The following is a 24953-nucleotide window of genomic DNA, read 5'->3' on the forward strand; positions in this document are numbered from 1 at the left end:
GGAAATATGCGTATTGGTTTTATCTACTTTCTGGAAATCGATATGGAATTTTGAGAATAGGCAAAGAATAAATTGCTGCTTATATTTATACCCTACAACACTATGTGTTGGGGGTATTATAAGTTTGATTGGGCCAAAAATTATGTAACACCACGAAATATTGGTTTCCCACATAGGAAAGTATATATAGATCTTCCTAGCTCGCCGAACTGAGTCGATCTAGCCATGTATGTCCGTCCGTCCGTCTGTCCATGTTAATTTGTAATCACTCTACAGGTCGCAATTATGGGCCGATCTTCACGAAATTTGGAATGGAGGTCGGGGTTGGGCCAGAATAGAACCCTATTTCTTTTTGAGATGATCGCCAAATGTTTAGGGGTTGAAATGGACCAAATACTGAAAAAATGTCGGATTTTGCAGTAGCTATACAGGTCGCAATTATAGACCAATCGACGCGGAATTCGCATGAAGCTAGAGTTTAGGAAGGGGAAGAAGCCTACCAATTTGGGTGGTCATCGGATAATATTTAGCGGGTAAAATAGACCATATATTTTGTGTTGAAAAAATTCAAAATTTTTCATTAAACCGCGAATATTTTAAATCCCGGCGAAATCACAAAGCCATGAAAAGGTTACTTCTGACCTTTACATTGATGTTAACATCCAACAAATCGGATATATAGCAAAATATGTGCGATATATATGTCTATCAAAGAAGATATGCTTGAAAGATCTCTTATGTGTCGAGAACGGCTGAACTGATTTCGACAGTTCTCATTAATTCAGAATGGCCTCTTGGCAGGAAAGAAAAAACGTCTAAAAAATCGCATAAAAATATCTCTCTAAAGATGAAAATATTGATTTTGTAAAATTTTCTCATATTTTTTCAATTTTGTCATATTTTTGGCATATTTTCATTTTGAATTAAACATTTTGTAATATTTCTACAGCTAACAAAACTAAGTAGTTAGGATATCAGGATATCATATAGAGCTCGCATTTATGGTCCGATCCTTACGAAATTTTGCATGGGGATAAGATGGGGATCAGAATAGAAGCCTACTCTTTTTGGAAATGATCGCCATATATTTAGGGGTTGAAATGGACCAAAAAACTGCAAAATTGTCAGCAGGTCGTAATTATTGCCCGATGTCCATTCCAGTGACTTTTTTGGAGAATTCACAAATATAGGAAAGACGCACTTCCGACTATTTCTTTAACGCTGATTTCGTTGAAGAATATAGTCAAGTGTCTGTATCTCATATAGATGCGTTTCAGTCAAAGACCAATAATAAATGTTAATCTTTTGCCACTTCTGAGAGATTATAGGTCTTTGGGAAATATTGGTTCCAGATCTAGGAAGACCATTTACGTTCAATATCTAACAATAAATTGGAAATAAGCAAATTCGTTTAAGTTGCTATTATTCGAAAATTAGAGAACGAAACCTGATGGTTTTCTTTAATTATTTGTCAAAATATCTTGTGGAATTCTGCCGAGTATTTCGCCTATATAAACTGTATGGTTTATTATAGTGTTGTAGGGTATTCAACGGTCGGCCCCGCTCGACTGTAGCCTTTGCTTACTTGTTTATTTTAAAATTGCTTCCTGTTATATTAGCAAAATATCTATTTTAAGTTGTAAATGTTTTTAGAGAAGTTTGTAATTAGGTGTACCGCTAAATATGTGGGGGGGGGGGGGGGGCTGGTCCGAAACATGATTCTATACGAAATTTGGTTTTAAGGTATAATCCGACTTTCAGATAACACTTAATAATGTGAATGTCTGATGTTCATGCCTTGATAAAAGCTCGATTAATATTACTCAACGTTATTATTGATGTCCTTTTATTTTGTGACCTCCTTAAAGTATGCTACACATAAACTGTCTTATACACATGTGGAGTTGTTTTTATTGTGAAAAAATGCATGCAATCAATTTTTATTTAAAAATAAATAGTAGGTTTATCTGGATCTCATGCGAAGTTCAGCCTTGACTCAGTCGTAAAGTTCGTTATAAGGTGTGACAAAGAAAGTAAAACCAACCAGCAATTAGTAACGACACTAGGATTAAAATTAAATTTTAGCCAAACAATTTTTTTTATTATACCCTCCACCTTGGAAAGGAGGGTATATTAACTTTGTCATTCCGTTTGTAACATCCTTAAATATTCGTCGTAAACCCCATAAAGTATATATATTCATAATCAACATAAAATTCTAAGTCGATTTAACGATGTCCGTCTGTCTGTCTGACTGTCTGTCCTTCTGTCTGTCTGTTGAAATCACGATACAGCCCACATTATTTGAGGTAGAGCGCCAAAATTTAGCAGAGCAATTGTGTCGAGGATGGTTGGTATTGAAAATGAGATATATCGGTCCACGTTCTGGTATAGTCCCCATATAACGGTACCTCCCGATATTCGGTATTTTGATGATTTATGCCACATTTTTTCACGAATTTGTCTGAAAATTGATATTTGTAGGTCATAACGAGTCCCTGTGCGTGTGGCAAAACATTGCATGTATAGGTCCACGTTTTGGTATAGCCCCCATATAAAGGTACCTCCCGATATTCGGTATTTTGATGGTTTTTGACACATTTTTTCAAGAATTTCTCTGAAAATTGGTGGTTGTAGATCATAATGGGTCCCAGTTCGTGTGGCGAGTCATTGTAATTATAGGTCCACGATTTGGTATAGCCCCCATATAACGGTACCTCCCGATATTCGGTAATTTGATGATTTTTTGCCACATTTTTTGGCATTTTCCACATTTCTTCTAATGTTTCCTTTATCCTAAGGTGGAGGGTATTAAACGTTTGGCCTGGCTGAACTTAATGTTTTTACTTGTTTTAATACAAGGAGATACTGCTACTTGAGAGAATTATTTATTTTAAGAACTTTAAAGCAGTAAGGAAAGGTCAAAAATCGGGCTGGGCCGACAATTTGATACCCTCGCCACTATACGTATTTAAAGTTTATATTGGGAACTTATGTGAAGTAGATCACGCCATCTATAAACCTTATTTGAATATTTGTAGTCATAATTAGGGAACCGAACTGTACTATATACAATTGAAAAATATAAAACAAGTCATTATTTTTAGGAGAGGTTGAGGGCCCTGAGAGACATAATCTCCTCCGAAATATTAACATTCCTCTCAACTTTTTCACATTTATCATGGATACATCATGGGTTTGCTAGTTTATCTCCCCGAATGCCATTTCTGGTTACGTCGTCGACGCGTCGGTGGCCTTGAAAAATTGAGATAAATTTAGAAAACTACCTTAAGAATGATTCAAGGGTCCCAAATTGTATTGTGCTCAAACTGTAGACAATGTACAGGGTGAGATAAACAAACAGCAACAAAGTCAAACGCCATAATTCTTACACTTATTTTTTGAAATTTATTGAATGAAAGCAACAAATGTCGGAAATAGCATCAAATATTAGAATAAGTTTAGATTTGTTCGAATTGGTCACCTTAGGCACGAATTATGGCATTCAAACGGCCAATGAAAACGTCACACGCTGCCCGAAAGTTTGATATGCTACATTTTAACCCATTCCCGGCGAAGCGCTTCTTCAGGTGATCGACACTTTGGTAATTTTTTGTGCCAACCTAGCTTTCCAAAATACTCCAGACACAATAGTCCAACGGATTGGTATCCGAAGATTTTGGTGGCCCTTGTGTGCTGGAAATAAAGCGAGGAACCTCATTTTGTAATCATTCTTGGGTGGCGCGTGCTGACTGCGATTGTGCTGGGTCCTGTTGGAATGTCCAAGGTCTGCGGCCAAAATGTTTGCGTGCCCAAGGCTTTAATACACCCTCCAGAATATTTTCGCGATAATATGCGGCATTTATTCTGACGGTCACGGTCGATTAATACGAGCAGAGAGCGACCATTGGCTGTTATGACGGCCCACACCATCACCATGGCCGCCACTTGAGTTCTGGTGTCCAACCGTAGGGGCACATTTTCAGCTGACCTCTTTGGCAAGTTAACACGATCATTTTGTTTGTTTACATATTGCTGGACAACGAATGTTTTCTCATCGGAGAAAACCAAATTCGGCAGTTCACCACTTTCGATCAAGCGAACCAACTCTTTTGCTCTTTTGAGTTTATTTTCATTTTTTAACATTTGCCGAATGAAATATTGCGATATGTTCAGCTCACGAGCCTTTTTGGTCACGGCGAGGCGGGTTTCGATCAAGTCGCTTCCTTGCTTTTGGAACCATTTCTGCTGATCTTTATGTTTTCTTCCGTCTACTTCCTTGATGTCGGGCTACGCTACCACTATCACGGTAACGAGCGATGGTACGGGGCACATATTTATTCACATTTAAATGCTGGAGTGCTCTAACGATAGCCACTTGTGTTTTTCCAGCCACACTATCACCCTTGGATTCCATCACGAATAACTGTTTTTCTGGAAAATTCTCACTAAAGTGCTTTTGTACGTTCGTAAACAATATTATGAGCTGTCAGTGGAATAATTTTAACAGCTGTCGGACGAGTGACTTGGAAGTGAGAGCAGTCCGAAGTTGGTTGCAGTTATTTCATCTCACCCTGTATCTCTCCAGAGGCCAGTACAAGTCCATGCACAATCCTGCATCTTTTTCTCTTTCAATTCTCACAAATTACAAACTGTCGACACTTGTGGTATACATTATGCCACCAATCATACGCACCAATGTACCACTATGGTCATACGCCCTGACACACCACACGTGAATATCTTATTTCCCAACAAACAACAATAAATCGACAAACAGGCTTATTAAGTTGGAATCACATGGTAGACATACTCGTACAGATGTATCTGTGCATGGAAGACAACCTGTGCATTTTAAATGATGGGAATATACACCTATAAAATTCAAGGCCATGCGATCTATTTGTGGGTGTCTCATTTATTTTCAAGTCTAAAAATACAATTGGCAGTAGATTTTTTTATTTGTTTGAATTTTCTTTTTTTTTCACTAAAAATTTAATTTTGTACACAAACGGCAATGCAAATATTTGTGGTTAATTTTTACAAAAAGCGGAAGAGGTAGCTAGATGGAGAGTGAGACAACATATCGGCCATAACCTTTTCTAATATTTAAGAATCGTGAGTAGGTCAAAATAACAACGCCTTTTTATTTGTTTTCCAAAGTAAAGGTGGACACATGTCCCAAGCATGTCGCAGTGTTTGTTTGTATTGAACAAACAATCACTAGACCGATGTGTGTGTATTAAGATATAGAGAACCTACATGTGTGTGTGTAGTGAGTGTGTGAAATGGGATGAACCGTTTTTAAAGAGTAAATTGAATATAGTAAACGAACTAAAGAAATCATAGTGCGACCAAATTTTAAATACATACATCGAAGGAAAGCAATTTGATCATGGAGATATAGCAAAATATGCACCGAAATGTACATTTCACCAAATGGTAAAATTTGGTTGAATATAAAAAAATTTAATCAATCTTGGCTGATATTACATATATGGTTAGCTATAACAGTAAAATCGAATGAAGATATAATTCGAAGCTATATAAAATCTGAACAGATCTGGATAAAAGTTAGCAGGGATTTTTTCGAGCATTATCTGATGCCCGATATCAAATATCATTGTTGCGGAGTGCATATTACGAATATGAGGGACTTTAACACCAAATCGGATGAAACATATATATGGGAGCTATAGCTATATTTGTCGCCGGGAATGGACCAAAATGCGGCAGAGCAACATTCGGACAGCGTGTGATGGTTTCATTTGCCGTTTGAAGGCCATAATTCGTGGCAAGGGGACCAATTCGAACAAATCTAAACGTATTCTAAAATTTGATGCTATTTCCGACATTTTTGTTTTCATTCAATAGAATTTAAAAAAAGTAAAAATTATGACTCTGTTGCAGCTTTTTTTTATCACACCCTGTAAAACCTGAAAACGGTTGAAGATATATATGGAAGCTATATCTCAATCTGAAATTTTGAAGCATTTACTTTTGAGCTGTATCTGATATCTGGAACCAAAGATTATTGGTGTGGAGTGCATATTGCTCTTGTGAGGGACTTGAAAGCCCACATCAGATAAGACATACATATGGGATCTATAGCTGTATCTGAACCGATTTTCACCAAATTTGATGTAATTTGGTCGGATGTATCAAAATTCAGGTCATTTGGACTGATATTGGCCATTTGGTGCACAATTAAGTATAAATCGACTCAGAAAGTGATTCTATGAAGATCCTCAAATGGAACTATGGGTCTATCTCGTCTCCTGCTCCATGTTACAAATAAATGCACAAAGACATAATACCCTTACCACTATGTGGTGTAGGCTATAAATATTGCGATCTTTATTGTCGCCAGGGACAAAATCTAATCGGCATATAATTCTACTTTGATCCGGAATACATATGGGATCTCTAGCGAAGATTTTGAATACTTACAAACTAAATGACAACATAAGTTTGAGACGGACAGACCTAAATCCACAAAAATGTCAGTTGAGTTCACAGCACAGCTGGCTGGTTGACTTACAGATTCATTAACACCCAGACGAAAAAGCTAAAGCTATAATCTTGAAATTTTGGGTGAAGTCCACTCTTGGTCCGAATGTTTCAGATAAGGCGGGGTTTTTGGAAATTGGTACTAAACGGTACAAAAAGTACTAAACGTTACTAAATATGGTACCCTTTGCATTTGACGATCCAAATTTTAATGAGGATCACTGATGAATGTTCCAAAGGATTTTAGGAAACTCGCTCTACAAGTGTGCGAAAAGTACTAAAATATGCTACAGTAGGTACCATTTCGTATAATGTGAACGGTTAAAGTTAAAAACTTGAAATTTAGAATGGGAATAAAGGTTGAGGAGTAGAGTCGATGTAAGTAGGTAGTTTTGAAAATGTGCACTCATGTATAGGAAAAGTACTAAACGACACTAAATTTGAAACAATTTGAATTTGGGGAAATGGATGAAGCTGGAATCCTGAAATTTGGAATTAATGTTAATGGCGGAGTGTAGGGATGGGGTATGGAGGTAGTTTTCGAAATGTGTTCCATGTCCACGAAAAGTATTAAAGCTTCATAATTGTAAAGGAAGCGTTCGCTACCATTTCGTATAATGTGAACGGTTAAAATTAAAAACTTGGAATTTGGAATGGGTTGGGCAGTAGGGTCGATATATGGTGGTAGTTTTGGAAGTGTTCATTCATGTATAGGAAAAGTACTAAACGACACTAATTTTAGTTCAGTTTGAATTTAGGAAAATTGATGAAGCTGGAATCCTGAAATGGCGGAATGTAGGGATGAGATTTGGAAATGTGTACTCATATGCACGTAAAGTACTTAATTGTACTAAGTTTCGATTTGGGTGAATCTGTGGAGCTGGAGTGCTGTCATTTGGAAATAAGATAAATATTGCATTGAAGGACTGAGCTATTTAGGTGGTTTTGGAAATTCGTAATTATGCGTTCTAAATGGTACTTAATTTGATATAATTAAAAAATTGTGAGATAGATTTGGAATCCTGGCATTTGTAAATAACTATAATTTCGATTTGGGTGATATGAACTGGAATGCTGAAATTTGAAAATAAGATAACTCTTGCATTGTGGGGGTATATAGGAAGATTTGGAAATTCGTACTTATGTGTACTAAATGGTAATACATTTGTTACAATTAGGATTTGGGTGAACCCATTGAGCTGTTATCCTGAAATTTGGAAATCAGATTACTGTCGGAGTGGGGAATCGGGATATGAGGTAGTTTTGGAATTTTATACAGATATGTACTAAATTTGGTACAATTTGGATTTGTGTGAAACGATGGACCTGGATTTCTGATATTTAGAATTGGGATTACTGTGGGAGTGTAGGATTAGGGTATATAGGGAGCTTTGAAAATTCGTTCTTATTTAGGACACATATGGTACTAAATTTGGTAAAATTTTGATTTTTGTAAACTAAAACAGTTGTTATCCTGAAATTTGGTTATGAGAATTCTGTCGGAGTATAGGTTTGGAATGTGGAGTTAGTTTTGGAAATTTGTACTTATATGTATTAAAATGTACTAAATTCGGTACAATTTGAATTAAGGTGAACAAACCGAGCTGGAATTCTGAAATTTGGATTAAAAATTACTGCTGGAGTGTAGGATTGGGCTATGTAGGAAATTTGGAAAATCGTACTTATCTGCACTATATGATGTAAAATTTTGGTACATTTTGTATTTAGGCCAACCGAAAGGATGGAATACTGAAAATTTGGAAATGGGATTACTGTGGGAGTGTAAGATTAGGGTATATAGTACGCTTTAGAAATTCGTACTTATGTGTACTAAATTTGGTTAAATTTGGATTGGTAATAAATGGTACTTAATAGAGCTGTTATCCTGAAATTTGAAAATAAAAATATTATCGGAGTGTAGGATTGGGATATGGAGCTAGTTTTGGAAATTTGAATTAAAATGAGCTGTTATCCTGAAATTTGGAAATAAAAATACTATCGGAATGTAGAATTGGGATATAGAGCTAGTTTTGTAAATTTGTACTAAAATGTACTAAATGTGGTATAGGGTGAAACGATAGAGCTGAAGCTCTGAAATTTGGAATTAGGATTACTGCGGGAGTATAGGATTGGGGTATGTAGGAAGCTTTGGAAATTCATGTATACTATGTGTACTAAATGGTACTAAATTTGGACCCGTTTGATTTAGTTTGAACGGAAGAAGCTGACATTTTGAAATTGTGCATAGGGGTCCCCGTTGCTAGTAGGTTTGTGATAAAGAGGTGGTATTGGAAATGTGTACTGTAATTGTACGAAAAGTACTAAATAGTACTTTATTTGGCATTGGGTGAAGAGAATACAATACAATTTCGAAATTTTATATTTAGATAACTGTTGGTATCTGAGGTTGAGATTTTAAAGTAGATTCGGAAATGCGTACTATAGTTGTTAGAAAAGAAGTCATTAAGGATTTGATATTAAGGTCTCTGTTGGTATCTGAAATTGAGATATGAAGGTTTTTTTTTGGAAATGTGCACCATAATTGTTCGAATTGTACTAAATTGGGAAAAATTAAGGGTTGGAATTTCGAAGTTTTGGTATCGGGATACCTGTTAGTGGTAGGTAAGAGAATTAAAGTTGATATGTTGTATAAGTGTCGCTGTTCATGTGTAGCCCTGACATATGAAGGTCGCTTTAGAAGTATGTATTTTTATTGTACGAAAGGTACTAAATGGTACTAAATTTGGTAATGGTATTAGGGATAGCACTGAAACTGTGAAATTTTGGAAAATATGGAACTGTTTGGCAAATGTGTACTAAAATTATACGAAAAGTACTAAATGTTACTACATTTGGTACTGAATGGAATCCCGAAATTTTATAATTTTGAGGTCTCTTTGGATATCTTGTGGTGGCTTTGTAAATACGTACCATATTTTTTCAAAAAGTAGAAAATGGTACTAACTTTGAATCGCTGATTTGTTTTGGATATGAGTACTAAATTTCATTAAATGTGGTATTAGGTGAAGGGATAAAGCTGAAGTTCTGAAATTTGATATTGGGGTCACTGTTGGTGTCTGCGGCTCATATATGGAGGTGGTATTGAAAATGTATGAAATTGTGCAATTTGAGTGCTAACAAGGCCTAGCACAAATTGGTGGAACGAATCTAAAATTTTAAGCTGAATTTTTTGATGACGAAGTAGCGGAAACTTTCCAGTTAGTATCATATTTCAATTCCTTTTCTTTACGGTGGGAGGAGGGGAGTTGTCAATTGTTTATATAGGTCATACTTTTAATGTTTTCTTGCTTGTAAATATAAAACACAGTAGGTGCGCCCCGATTACAACCTATTTTTAGTATTTAGAAATTCCATTACACTCTAATGTTGTTATATTGTACCGAACATATAGGCTGTGTGATTAAAACGTTTAAATATTTGTTCTGTTGTCCTAACAATCGGTCATTCATCCACCATTCGCTTGTTCGTGGACAAATGTGTATGTCGGACGGGACGAATGTTAAAAGTCAGCGCCAGAAAATATTTAATTATCGACAATGTTTATATGGAGAGTCCTTTTTGGGGCAGAGAAAGAGAGGACGACAAAAAAAATGAAATAAAATTAACCAAACCCTTAAAGGGAGAAAATGAAACACACACCAATTTAATTACGTTCTGTTTTTCTTTTTTTTCGTTTTAAAACCAATAAAACGAATGGCGAGTTTCGAAAATGACCCTGGCCAATGTAAAAATACAAATGGATGACGTGCTAGCAGCTCGTCCATTATGTTATGGAATTTCGATTTGAAAACTCTATCTATGCCATTGGAGTTGCTGTGAAGAGTTCACCGGGGTGGCCACAAAGTAAATGTTGTACAAAATGGGCACGACTCTCAAAAAAGGCCACAGCGGAATATTTGAGATTTTTGGTTTGTTCATTTCCGTGTGTAAAGGACGTAAATACATGTCCATATATGTGGGTATGTTTATATGTGTGTGTGTATATGTATATGTATCTCCTCTTCGGTTTTCATTTCATTTGCATGAAATTATTTTATTGTGTTTTGAATATGGCTTTTTTATTTTTATTTTCGATGGCGAGCAAGTTTATTGTAGAGCTCTTGAACAACTTGATATTTCTACATCCCCCCCCCACTTGAAATTTCAAAACAATAGCTGTTCTTGTTGTCTATTTTTTGTTGTTTTTGTATATATTTCTATTTGTAGTTTGCATGTTAAATATTAAAGGTCAGACAAATACCAACAAGGCCAGCATTTTTCGCGGAATCTTACCAAACCTTCCTTTGCGGAGTATGCCCTAGATATGGAAAAATTCTTAAGGGTCCAATATGAAGATGTCAAAGGATTCTTAAAGGTTTAAAGTTTGATGTTAAGAGAATCTAGGGATTTTTAGAGAAATAAAATTGTAACAAAATTTAAAATATATTAAGGTTTTCCTGCTATCAATTGAGGATCATTGATGGAAAATCTTTGAATGTCTTATATGAAAAAAACAAGTAAAAAAACATTAAGTTCGGCCGGGCCAAACTTTTAATACCCTCCACCTTAGGGTAAAAGAAACATTAGAAGAAATGCGGCAAAAACCATTAAAATGCCGATTATGGGGAGGTACCGTTATATGGGGGCTATACCAAAACGTGGACCTATAATTACAATGTTTCGCCACCGGAGCTGGAACCCATTATGACCCACAAATACCAATTTTTAGACAAATCAGTGAAAAAATGTGGCAAAAACCATCAAAATACCGAATATCGGGAGGTACCGTTATATGGGGGCTATATCAAATCATGGACCCATGCATGCAATGTTTCGCCACCGAAGCTGGAACCAATTATGACCAACAAATACCAATTTTCGAACAAATCCCTGAAAAAATGTGGCAAAAATCGTCAAATTACCGAATATCGGGAGGTACCGTTATATGGGGGCTATACCAAAACGTGGACCTATAATTACAATGTTTCGCCACCGGAGCTGGAACCCATTATGACCAACAAATACCGATTTTCAGACAAATCCGTGAAAAAATGTGGTAAAAAAATTAAAATACTAAATATCGGGAGGTACCTTTATATGGGGGCTATACCACAACGTGGACCTATACATGTAATGTTTTGCCACACGCTCAGGGACCCGCTATGACCTACAAATACCAATTTTAAGACAAATCTGTGAAAAAATGTGTCATAAATCATCAAAATACCGAATATCGGGAGGTACCGTTATATGGGGACTATACCAAATTATGGACCCATACATGCAATGTTCCGCCACCGGAGCTGGAAACCATTATGACCCACAAATACCAATTTTTAGACAAATCGTTGAAAAAATGTGGTAAAAAAAAAACTAAAATACTAAATATCGGGAGGTACCTTTATATGGGGGCTATACCACAACGTGGACCTATACATGCAATGTTTTGCCACACGCTCAGGGACCCGCTATGACCTACAAATACCAATTTTAAGACAAATCCGTGAAAAAATGTGGCATAAATCATCAAAATACCGAATATCGGGAGGTACCGTTATATGGGGACTATACCAGAACGTGGACCGATATATCTCATTTTCAATACCAACCATCCTAGACACAATGCAAATAGCTCTGCTAAATTTCGGAGCTCTACGTCAAATAATGTGGGCTGTATCGTGATTTCAACAGACAGACGGACAGACAGACAGACAGACAGACAGACGGACAGACAGACAGACGGACATCGTTAAATCGACTTAGAATTTTATGCTGATTATGAATATATATACTTTATGGGGTCTAAAACGAATATTTAGGGATGTTACAAACGGAATGACAATGTTAATATACCCTCCTTTCCAAGGTGGAGGGTATAAAAACTGTAAACGGTCTCCTATGAATGGAAGATCTGTAACAAGTCCTCTATGTAAGGTCAATTATCTATGAAAGTCCTTTAAAAGGATGGAAGATCCTCAATAGATCTTTTATTTAGATGAGAACTTTAATACGTCTTCTAGGGATGGAAGACCTTAAATGGTTCCCCAGGAATGGAAGACCCTTAATTGGACAAAAACAAGTTAAAAAGTATCAGTCAGTCAAATATTGCTATTTGTGAAATTAAAAGAAGTAAAAAAGTTTTAATTTCGGCCGGGCCAAACTTTGAATACCCTCCACTATTTGGAATGAATTTGGCAATTCTCAAAAACAATAAAATCCGTTAAAAATTCTGTAAAAATCTTAAAAATACCGAATGTAGCTGTTATTTTGGGGTCTATACAACGACATTGACATGCATAGGTAACTTTTGTCATAAGCCATCGCAATATTCAAATGCGAAACTTGAAAAAAAAATGGGTGAGTAATGTAGCTAAAATCATCAAGATACCGAATATCGTGAGGTACCGTTGTATGGGGGCTATACGAAGACGGGGACCTGCACAGACAACTTTCTGTCTTAGGCTGTAGTATCCATTACGGAATTCAAATAACACATTTTAAACAATTCCGGTGAATAATGTAACTAAAATCATCAAAACACCGAATATCGGAAAGACGTAGACCTGCACAGGCAATTTTTTGCTTAAGCCTGTAGTATCCATTACGAATTTTCAAATAACAAATTTTAAACAATTCCGGTGAATAATGTTGCTAAAATCAACTAAGTACCAAATATTGGGAGGCACTATACGAAGACGTGGACCTGCACAGACAATTTTCTGTCTTAGGCTGTAGTATCCATTTCGAATTTCAAATAACAAATTTGAAACAATTCCGGCGAATAATGTCGCTAAAATGATCAAGATACCGAATATCGGGAGGCTATACCAAAACGTAGACTTACATGGCCCATTTTCAATACCAAAGGTATGCCTGCAATTTACATTTGAGTAAAATTTTATCAATCTACTTCATTTCGTTCCGAAGCTAGAGTGATTTCCACAGACGGACAGACGGACGGACATCGCTAAATTGACATAGAATTTTATGCTGATGTGGGGTGTATAATGTATATTTTGAGGTGTTACAAACGGAATGACAAACTTAGGGTAGAGGGTATAAAAATCGAATGATTATTTCACATTTTATTAGAGTTAAAATTGTCTCCCGTTGTGGGAGAGGTGCCTGAACGAGTGGTCCGATATACTCCATCTTCACACTAGATTTTGTGTTAATAGAAGTATTGGGATGTGCCGAGTTTTAAAGGAATCGGGTGTTCATGTCGCGTGGTTATTCAAAATTTTGACTTGTTATGGGAGAGGTAGCAGACGGAGTAGACCCATCTCATCTTTTCGCCAGATCTTGTGTTGTTAGAAGTATTGAGGTGTACGAAAATTGAAGATAATTGGACTCTTCTTTTACAATTTCTAAGGGTCAACATTTTGACCCTTTGGAGGGAGGTACTTGATGGAGTAAGAAGATATTGCCCTTTCTGGTTCTAGAGATAAAATATTTATTTTGAAAGATTTTACCATTTTTGTGGGAAGTACCAGAAAAAGTGAACCGGTACTGTCCATCTCCGAACTTAATCTAAGTTTGACAATAGTATTACGATGTACCAATTTAGGGCCAAATCGAATACTCTCTTCGAGAGTTATCGTGCACACCAGCCAGATAGGCAGACAGATGGACGGACACACCTAGATCGACTCCAAATGTCCTGAAAAGGTCTTTTTCCAAACTGACCTAGGGTCGAAAACGATGATTTCGATGAGGCACGTTTTGTCCGTATCAATTGATGATACATAGACATATATCAGAGGGTATAATTAATGGTGGGCCGTTATTAGGTCTTCCACGAATGGAAGGCCCTTATGGACTTGATGGATGACCTGTAATAAGTCGCCAATAGATGGAATACTTTTGATATGACATCTATGAAAGATAGATTCTTAATAAATCTTCCTTAGAAGGAGAACCCTTCATAGGTTCATTTATGGAATTTCAATAATCGGAAGACCATTAACAGGTCTTCCTTGTATTGCAGACTTTGTGTCTTATACAGGTTGAGATTATAAACTGCAACCAACTTCAGACTGTTGTTATTTCTAAGCTACTCGTCCGACAGCTGTTAAAATTATTTCAGTGACAGCTCATTATATTGTTTACAAGCGTACAAAAGCATTTTGGTGACAATTTTCCAGAAAAATTTTATTCGTGATGGAATTCATGCGTGATAGTGTGATTTCTTTATATTTGGCTGGAAAACCACAAGAGGCTATCGTTAAGCACTCCAGCATTTACATGTGAATAAATCTTTTGTGGCTCGTAACATCGATCGTTACCGTGAAACTGGTAGCATAGCCCTACGTCAAGAAATTGGGTGGAAGAAAACACTAACATCAGCAGAAACGGTTCGAAAAGTAAAGAAGCGACTTGATCGAAACCCTCGTCGCAGTGGCCGAAAAATGGTCCATGAGCTGAACATATCGCAATATTCCATTCGGCAAATATTGAAAATGAGCTCGGGGTAATGCCATCGAAATTCCAAAAAGTGCAAAAACTTACACCGCAACTGAAAGAAAATAGACTCAGAAGAACTAAAGAGTTGCTTGACCGAAAGTGGTGAACTGCCGAATTTGGTTGTAAACAAACAAAATGATCCGATCGTGTTGACTTGCCAAAAAGTTCAGCTGAAAATGTGCACCTTCGGTTGGCCACCAGAACTCAAGCGCCGGCCATGGTGTGGGCCGCCATAACAGCCGATGGTTGCTCTTCTCTTGTATCGTATAATCGACCGTGGCATCAGAATAAATGCCAAATATTATTGCGAAAATATTCTGGAAGGTGTATTAAAGACTTTTTGGCCGCAGACCTTGGACATTCCAACAGGACTCAGCACAATCGAACTCAGCACGCGCCATCCAAGAATGTATACAAAATTAGGTTCCTCGCTTCATTTCCAGCGCACAATGGCCACCAAAATCGCCGGATACCAATTCGTTGTACTACTGTCTGGTGTATTTTGGAAAGCAAGGTTGGCGCTAAAAAAATACCGAAATGTCGATCACCTCAAGCAAGCGCTTTGACGGAAATGGGCCAAAATACCGCAGAGCAACATTCGGGCAGAGTGTGACGGTTTCATTGACCGTATGAAGGCCATAATTCGTGCGAAAGGTGACAGATTCGAACAAATCTAAATTTATTTTAAATTTTGATGGTATTTCCGACATTTTTTGCTTTCATTCAATAAAATTAAAAAAAAAAATGTAAAAATGATGGTCTTTGACTTTGTTGCAGTTTTTTATCTTATCTTGTATAGATAGAAAACAACCTTAATATGTTAAGTATAAGAAAAAGACTCTTAATAGGCCCCATGAATGGAAGAGGCTTTATGGATAAAAGAAAGTTGGAATATCCATTTACATCCTTTTCAATAGACAATCTATTAAACCTCTGGATGGACAACCTTTAATGGGTCTTTACTGGATGGAAGGTCTTTAAGAGTTTTCAAGTAGATGAAGGGCCCACAAAAGGCCTTATATGGATGAAATAGCTTAAAAAGGTCCTATAGCTATAGATATATTCAGGAGCTCTTCTAAGGTTCTAAGAGATTCAAAAGATTATTTATGGACAAGAAATTTTAAATATATCTACAAGGAACAGAAAATAGTCACAGCCAGTTTGGTAAAACGCCCCTAATATATCTTCTATGGATGGAAGAGCTTTAGTGGGTCTTCCATGGGAAAAGCTTTAAGAGGACTTATATTCAAAGAAAAGTTGTAATAGGTCTATGAATAGATAATCTGTGGATAAACATCTTCGTATTCGTTTTCTACAAACAAAATACTTCATAAAGATGAAGATGTTTTATGCATAGAAAATACGGAACTGAATAAGCTTTGCTTTTTTTCTTTGTCCAAAAAAAAAAAAAATATATATATATATTTTGCGCAATGACCATTAATGACGTCACATAGGGATTTGGCCACTATCTCAGATTCATCGACTGCAAGATGTTCAAATCTGCATAATTTTGCACATCCCTATTCCTTTTGCAACTACATAAAGCAACAACAAAACATTGTTGCATATCTAATTTCTGTGCACCTTTGCAAGAGGGCAAGGATTCACTACGAAATCTTTTCCAAACACTGAACTTTGATCTTTGCCTAAAAATGGAATAAAGTCCAAAAAACAAAAAAAAAAAAAAAAATAGAAAAACCACAAAATGGAATTGAAAGAATATGAAATACAAAAAAAAAGACAACTCAAAATTTCCATTATTTTCTCTTTAGCCACAACATATTATTGGGGAAAATAGGAGTACTTCCGAAACACCAACCAAAACGATGCCAGTAACAAAGTGGACATTACAAATTTCATGAGATTTGGTCTTGTGGTCGTAGTTTGTTTCACCTTAAACTTTATAGTTTTCCATTTTGTATATACCACAAAGTTGTCCATTTCTTTACATATGTATTTGTCTATGTATAAATCGTCCTACCTGTGTTGGTATGAAAGTAGTTGTAAGAAGAGAAATGTAGATAAACTATATGTTATCCATTTTTAAACCGTAACATCCATTTGGACATTAAGGTGGGAAGAATTATGTAGATGCAGGTTATTTGGAATAATTTGAGTTAACCTTTGAAAACATCTGTCATTGGTGGTATGACAAATTTACTTTTATAATCTTCAGCTTAAATGTAGTTTATTCTTTATTAATATTGAACACAATCCCTGCAAAGATTGGGAGCAATTGTGTACCAGTATTTTTTAGCATTTGGGCTAAAAATAAACTTTTAGTGACCTATAAACGTTACGTATGAGGATATTTACATAGGAATTATGTTCCAATCTGATCTTTTCTAGACAAAATTGCCAAAGATATTTCAAGGATGTATCAGAAGTTCTATAATCATAAATCATTGTATAATCATTTTAGTGGATATTTCTTGAGAGCTATGGCTATTCCTGGACCGATTTTTATAAAAACTTGATTGATAAACTTGATTTTGGGGAAATTCGTTCTTATGTACCAAAACCCATCCTATGGGGTGATATATCTAAATTTAGACCCATTATTAACAATTTCAATAGGAATCGACTTTGTATAAAAACTTCCACAACTTTCATCCAACCGTGAATATGATTAAGGCTAAAATTTACTTCCCGGCTAAATTACAAAAAATAATATAACTTTGTTGAGTTTCACTTAAATTCAAGCAAAAGGGTTATTTTGGCTGTAAACCGAAGTAACTCAACTCTGCAAAATTTCGCTACAATTGGAATACAAAACAACATCAAAAATATTCGCATTTAAATGGCAATTTTGTATTTTAGCACAAAATTTATGGTATATTCATCTATTTCCGCATAAATCTGTCCATAATTGTGACCTCTGGAGAGATTGAAAAATCAGGAAAAATCTGTTTTGCTCCATTGCATCCTTTTATTATTTACATATAATTTCCAAAAATTATGGGGGTATATACTATCTCTAATCCTGGCTCTTTAAATTTTAGACCCAATAAAAATATATATTCTTGATTAGCTTAAAATTTTATGTCGATTTAACCACGTCCGTCTGTGGAAATCCGTCTAGCTGCCGAACGAAATGAAGTGGGTGGATAAAATATTATTATTATTATTATTATTTTATTATTTTTGTTAGTTATGCAGGACTTTCGGTATTAAAATGGGCTATATAGATCTACGTTTTGATATAACCCCCATATAACTGTGCCTATAGAATTAAGACTTTTTGGGTGCATTAGGGACAATTGTAACCCAAATTGACACATTAGGGGTGATTTTTTTTTTAATTTTATTGAATGAAAGCATAAAATGTCGGAAATAGCATCAAATTTTAGAATTAGCTTAGATTTGTTCGAATTTGTCACCGTTGGCACGAATTATGACCTTCAAACGGCCACTGAAACCGTCACACGCTGCCTGAATGTTGCTCCGCAGTATTTTGGCAAATTCCCGGCGAAGCTCTTGCTTGAGGTGATCGACACTTCGGTATTTTTTAGTGCCAACCTTGCTTTCCAAAATACTCCAGATACAATAGTCCAACGGATTGGTATCCGGAGATTTTGGTGGTCATTGTGTGCTGGAAATGAAGTGAGGAACCTCATTTTGTAACAATTCTTAGGTGGCGCGTGCTGAGTCCTGTTGGAATGTCCAAGGTCTGAGGACAAAATGTTTAGGTTCCCAAGGCTTTATTACACCCTCCAGAATATTTTCGCTATAATATTCGTCATTTATTCTGATGCCACGGTCGATTAAAACAAGCGGATGGCGGCCCACACCATGACCATGGCCGGCGTTTGAGTTCTGGTGGTCAACCGAAGGTGCACATTTTCAGCTGACCTCTTTGGTAAGTAAACACGATCATTTTGTTTTGTTTACAAGCTGCTGGACAACGAATGTTTTCTTATCGGAGGAAATCAAATTCGGCAGTTCACTACTTTCGGCCAAGCGAAGCAACTCTTTAGCTCTTTTGAGTCTATTTTCTTTCTGTCGCGGTGTAAGTTTTTGCACTTTTTGGAATTTCAATGACTTTACCTCAAGCTCATTTTTCAATATTTTCCAAATGGAATATTGCAAATGTGTTCAGATCACGTGTTATTTTTCTGCCAATGCGACGCGGGTTTCGATCGACTCGTTCTTCACTTTTCAAGCCATTTCTGCTGATGTTGTGGTTTTCTTCCGTCCACTTCCTTGACGTCAGGCTAGCTACCAGTATCACGGGAACGAGCGATGATACGAGACACAAAAGATTTATTCACATTTAAATGCTGGAATGCTCTAACGATAGCCACTTGTGGTTTTTCAGCCAAAAATATAAAAAAATCACACTATCTCGCTTGAATTCCATCACGAATAAATTTTTTCTGGAAATTTCTCACCAAAATGCTTTTGTACGCTTGTAAACAATAAAATTAATTCACTGGAATAATTTTAACAGCTGTCGGACGAGTGGCGTTTTGATATAACTCCCATATAACTGTGCCTACAGAATTAAGATTTTTTGGGTGTGTTAGGGGCATTGGAACCCAAATTTTCAGATACATATATGAGAATAAATTTGGTCTACATTTTCCCATAGCCCCTTATTACGTTAATCCCCTTCATTCACGGTTTCAGCTATATCTTTTCCCCCAATACCAAATGTAATACCATTGAGTACATTAATTTAGTACTTTTCGTACAAATATAGGACGTATTTCCAAATCCACCTCCAAATCTCAAGCTTAGGTAACATCATTAATCTATCTCTTTATCTCTACACATTCACCCAATACCAAATATGGTCTCATTTGGTACTTTTCATACAATTGTGGTACATATTTCCAAAACCACCTCCATATCTGAATTCCAGATACTAACAGTGACCTGAATATCAAATTTTAGGATAAGGTATCCTATTCAAGCAATACCAAATTTAGTACCATTTAGTACTTTTCAAACAAATATAGGACGCATTTTCAAACCAACGCCAAATCTCAAGCACAGATCACAGCAATAATCTAAATATCAAATTTCAGAATTTGATTCCTATGCTTTCACTCAATACCAAATATAGTTCCATTCAGTGCTTATTGTACAATTATAGTACACATTTTGAAACCACCTCCCTATATCTTGGCTACACATGAACAGCGACCCTAATAACAATTTTCAGATTTTAAGCACTGTATGTTACCCAATACCAAATTGTACCAAATATTGTACTATTTTGTACTTTTCGTGCCCTTGTAGTGCACATTTCCGAAACCATCTCATTACCACAAAGTTACAGCTAACCGGGAGCCCAATACAAAATTTTAAAATTCCAGCTTCATCCTTTCACACTAAACCAAACTGTTCCAGATTTAGTACCATTTATCACAGTTCGCACACTTGGTACAAATTTTCAAAATCACCTTCATATATCAAACTTACTTTCCAACCTTGATTGTCATACCAAATTTTTTGAACTATCCGTTCACATAATACCCAATGGAACCATTTTAGAAATGTAGATCTATTTTACAACTTTTCATAACTTTAAAATTCGAATTTCCAAAAACCCTTTGCTATAGCTATCCTTAACTCCATCCCTGAATTTTAAAATTCTAGTTCATTCCGTTGGCGCAAAATAAAGTATTTAGTTTTTAGTACTTTTCGAACACCACAAAGTGTTCGTGATCAGCATAAAAGTCTACGTCCCTATGTCTTCACGTCTAAAAAAATACACAGTCCAACGTCAATCGAATGAAAAACAAAAACGTTGCTGTGAAAAAAGATCTGCCAATAGAACTTGAGTCGAACCTGGAGAGTTTCTAGTGTATAATTCGCATATGCTAATTTGCAATAAGTTCGAAATATATACTACTTTCCAGAGAACGGCCCTTGTAAGCCATCATCCACATCAAATATGCCTGATGAGCCGCTTAACCAACGGCGAAACGCGTCGCATAGTGGTGAGTGTGTGATAGTGTCTATCTGGCTTTCCTTTTCACTGCAAATTTCAGATCATTAAGCTCGTCTCGAAAGAGAAAAACACTTAAAAAAGAAAGAAAAAATGTCGGAAATATCATCAAATTTTGGAATAAGTTTAGATTTGTGCGAATTGATAACCTTTGGCACGAATTATGGCCACTGAAACCGTCACACGCTGCCCGAATGTTGCTCTGCGGTATTTTGGCCCATTCCCGGCGAAGCGCTTGCTTGAGGGGATCGACACTTTGGTATTTTTTAGTGCCAACCTTGCTTTCCAAAATACTCTAGACACAATAGTCCAACGGATTGGTATCCGGAGATTTTGGTGGTCTTTGTGCGCTGGAACCGAGGAAATTCATTTTGTAACCATTCTTGGATGGCGCGTGCTGAGTGCGATGGGGCTGAGTTCTGTTGGAATGTCCAATGTCTGCGGCCAAAATGTTTGCGTGCCCAAGGCTTTAATACACCCTCCAGAATATTTTCGCGTTAATATTCGGCATTTATTCTGATGTTGTTTACAAACTGTTTTCTTATCGAAGATTACCAAATTCGACAGTTCACCACTTTCGACCAATCCAACCCATTTTTTAGCTCTTTTGAATCTATTTTCTTTCTGTTGCGGTGTAAGTTCTTGCACTTTTTGAAATTTTAATGGCTTTACCCCGCTCTCATTCGGGCAGAGCAACATTCGGGAGGCGTGTGAGGGTTTTATTGGCCGTTTGAAGGATACAATTCGTGCCAAAAGTGGCCAATTCGAACAAATCTAAAATTATTATTCCATTTGATGCTATTTCCGACATTTTTTGCTTTCATTCAATAAAATTAAAAAATTTGTTGCAGTTTTTTATCTCACCCTGTATGTTATGGATTACGGATAGACGTGAGCACTTCTGGTAACTCCCCGACATTGGTTCAACATTTTGAATAATTATATCACTCATAAAATACGAAATAGGCATCCGATTCATTCTAAGCTTCACATTCCTACCAACACAAGACCAGGTGTATAGATGGGGTCAAAATTTTGAATAACAAAACGCTCATGCTATGCGAAAAAAGCATCCGGTTCAAATTTCACACATCCCAACATTTATTCCAACAGTAGATATGGTGTGAATATAACCCTTCTGTTACCTCCCCTCAAAGGGTCACAATTTTCTTTAAAATTCAGAATTTGTTTGCACTCAGAAATTGTTTACAAACTTGGTATATCAAAATATTTCTCTCATCCAGAGATCTGATGTGAATATGGAATTTATGGACCCACCCTTCTCGTACCTCCATACAAAATTGGAAATAAATGTTCAATTTTTCTGTAAATTTTACACATCCCAATACATCGATATTTTCCATTAAATAATCACGTAAATCATGTGAAGTGAAGGAAGTGGTCGACATAGTCCAAACCTGGAACGTTGTAATATATATTTTTGACACCAAATTATTGCAAATTTAACAATATCTTTAAAAAATATCAAATGAATTGAAAACATTAAATAATGCCTTCAAATTAGAGATTATACCTCCAATTGTTTTTTCAAATTAACCACACAACTCTGTTAATACGAACCACATTAGTGTATATTCACTCTTCCATATGTATGCTTTGGATTTACCTTGCTGGTTCGGTAGGGATAACGTGCCTACACTACACTTTCCCTGTCGCTGGACGAATTCCTTTTCACCTGTATTGTTCGATTATGTGTCTGTGTCTGTGTGCTGGCGATAGATAGTGGATTCCGTGTATGTTAAAATAGTCGAGCTATTACTTCTCAATCGATATTCATTAAAATTTCCAAAAAAAAAAGGAAAAAATTAAATGGATAACGACACAGTTGAATGTGTACGGCGGGTTGTCTCCTGACGGTGATGACGTGCTTTGTAGTTATTTATGTTTTCCCCGTTTTCTTTTTTTACTTTTCCGGGAAAATTATCTTCCACCTGTACATGAAATTTTTGTAAACGTAATAAACTTCACTTTATTTTTTATGATATATTTGAGTATGAATAATTTCTCTGTTTCACTTTAACTTTTCAAAACAACGACCACTTCAAAATTTATTAAAAATTTCTCATTACACTTCTATTAGATTTGTTTTGAAAATTTTGCCATACACTTTGAGGTGTTTTTTTGTTTTTGTTTTCCTTCGAATATTTTCAAAATTTTCCTTTCACTTTTTCATGTTTCTATTTTTCATTAACCGACGATTTACATTTGTTTGGATACCGCGCGTTGTATTAACCGTTTTATTTGTAACTGTCCATCCTTTTCGAAAAAGTCATTTAGAGCGACTGACATGACGTTCAAAAACTTTCACTCAATAGCGGCATTCTTTAATTGTGTTTGTCGTACGACAGCCACATCGACAACATGCTGTGCTGTTACGATATCTAACTGACGATACATGCTCACACACATACATACTCCAACAATCTATTCGAAGCAATTGTCCATAGTGCCACGCAGTACGATCAGCGTTGCCACTTTTGGGCGAACATAGACATGAAAGCGGTCGATTTTTATACCCTACACCACAAAGTGGTAAGGGTATTATGTCTTTGTGCATTTGTTTGTAACATGGAGAAGGAAGCGAGATAGACCCATAGTTACCTTTGAGGATCTCCATAGAATCACAATCTGAGTTGATTTATGCATGTCAGTCCGTCTGTCCGTCCGTCCGTCTGTCCATTTATTCATGTAAAAAAATGCAGGTCGCATTTATTATCCGATTGAGATGACATTTTCCAAACAACATTTGTTTGGCCCAAGGACGAACCCTATTTGAAATTGGATATAATCGGTAAAAATTTAGATATAGTTCCCATATATATCTTCGTCCGATTTGCCTTTTATTATGCACCAAACTTGTAATATCAGCCCGAATAGTACGAAATTTTGCGCATACAACCAATTTAGGCCTGAAAATAAGTATGCCAAATTTGATCGAAATCGGTTCAGATATAGCTACAGCTCCCATATGTATTTTCATCCGATTTGTTATTTTTGTCCTCTGCAGCCGTAATATGCACTCTGCATCAACAATATTTGGGGAAATATATCAAATGCAGCTCAGAAATACCTTGGCTAAATTTTATCGATATTGGTTCAGATTTGGATATAGCTCTCATATATAAATTCGTCCGATTTACCTTTTATTGTGCACCAAACGTCCAATATTTGCCAAATGGGTTGGAATTTGGCACATACGACCGAATTGAGTACAGAAACTAGTATGCCAAATTTGGTGAAGATCGGTTCAGATATAGCTATAGCTCCCATGTTCATCCGATTTGTTGTATTTGTTACCCACAGCCGTAATATGCACTCCGTAACAACGATATTCAGGGAAATATATCAAATACAGCTCAGAAATATCTTTGCCAAATTTTATCGAGATCGGTTTAGATTTGGATATAGCTCCCATATATATCTTTATCTAATTTCAAATTAATTTTGCACCAAATGGGCAATGCAAGTCCGAATTTAAAAGATACAAATGATTCCGCATATTTAGTCCTTTGAACTTTAAATTATACTTATAATCATAGAGTGTATGATTGATTTCTCCCATAAATTTTTTTAATTGTTATGTGAAGCTCTACTAAATTAGCAAAGTGGTGTAGGGTATCATAAAGTCGTCCCTTCCCGACTTTAGGACATTCTTTACTGGTTATATTTATGTTCTTTTTTTGTGCAAAAGAAAACGATATAGACCAACAGTTGTTTTTGGTGCAGAAAATGACATTCTGCGTCGATTTATGCATGTTCGCCCCATGGATAGTGCAGTTAAGCTTATCATCTATCTAATCTTCTAAAATGCCAAATATGAAACAATCTCTTGGGTAAATAGGACTGAGATTATCAAACTACCGGTGGGTATCGTTATATGTGTTCTGACACCTGGCTAGAACCTATTATGAACTATATACACTAATTTGTATCAAAATACCGAATATTGGGAGTTACCGTTATATGGGGGCTACTCCAAAACCTGAACCTATACATACAA

At 36.1% G+C, this 24953-nt stretch overlaps 1 protein-coding gene across 1 annotated transcript in view; it reads right to left on the bottom strand.

Annotated features, from left to right (window-relative positions):
- The window catches only part of LOC101899755 (prion-like-(Q/N-rich) domain-bearing protein 25), a 67730-nt gene extending 44805 nt beyond the window's left edge, over positions 1–22925 (bottom strand). The window contains exon 1 of the mRNA XM_059126549.1: positions 22560–22925. The gene's annotated coding sequence lies outside the window, so the exon portion shown is untranslated. The remainder of the gene's footprint in view (positions 1–22559) is intronic.
- Between the last annotated feature and the right edge of the window lie 2028 nt (positions 22926–24953).

The sequence above is a fragment of the Musca domestica genome, unplaced genomic scaffold (genome assembly GCF_030504385.1).
Source record: "Musca domestica strain aabys unplaced genomic scaffold, Musca_domestica.polishedcontigs.V.1.1 4, whole genome shotgun sequence".
In the NCBI taxonomy this organism is placed as follows: domain Eukaryota; kingdom Metazoa; phylum Arthropoda; class Insecta; order Diptera; family Muscidae; genus Musca; species Musca domestica.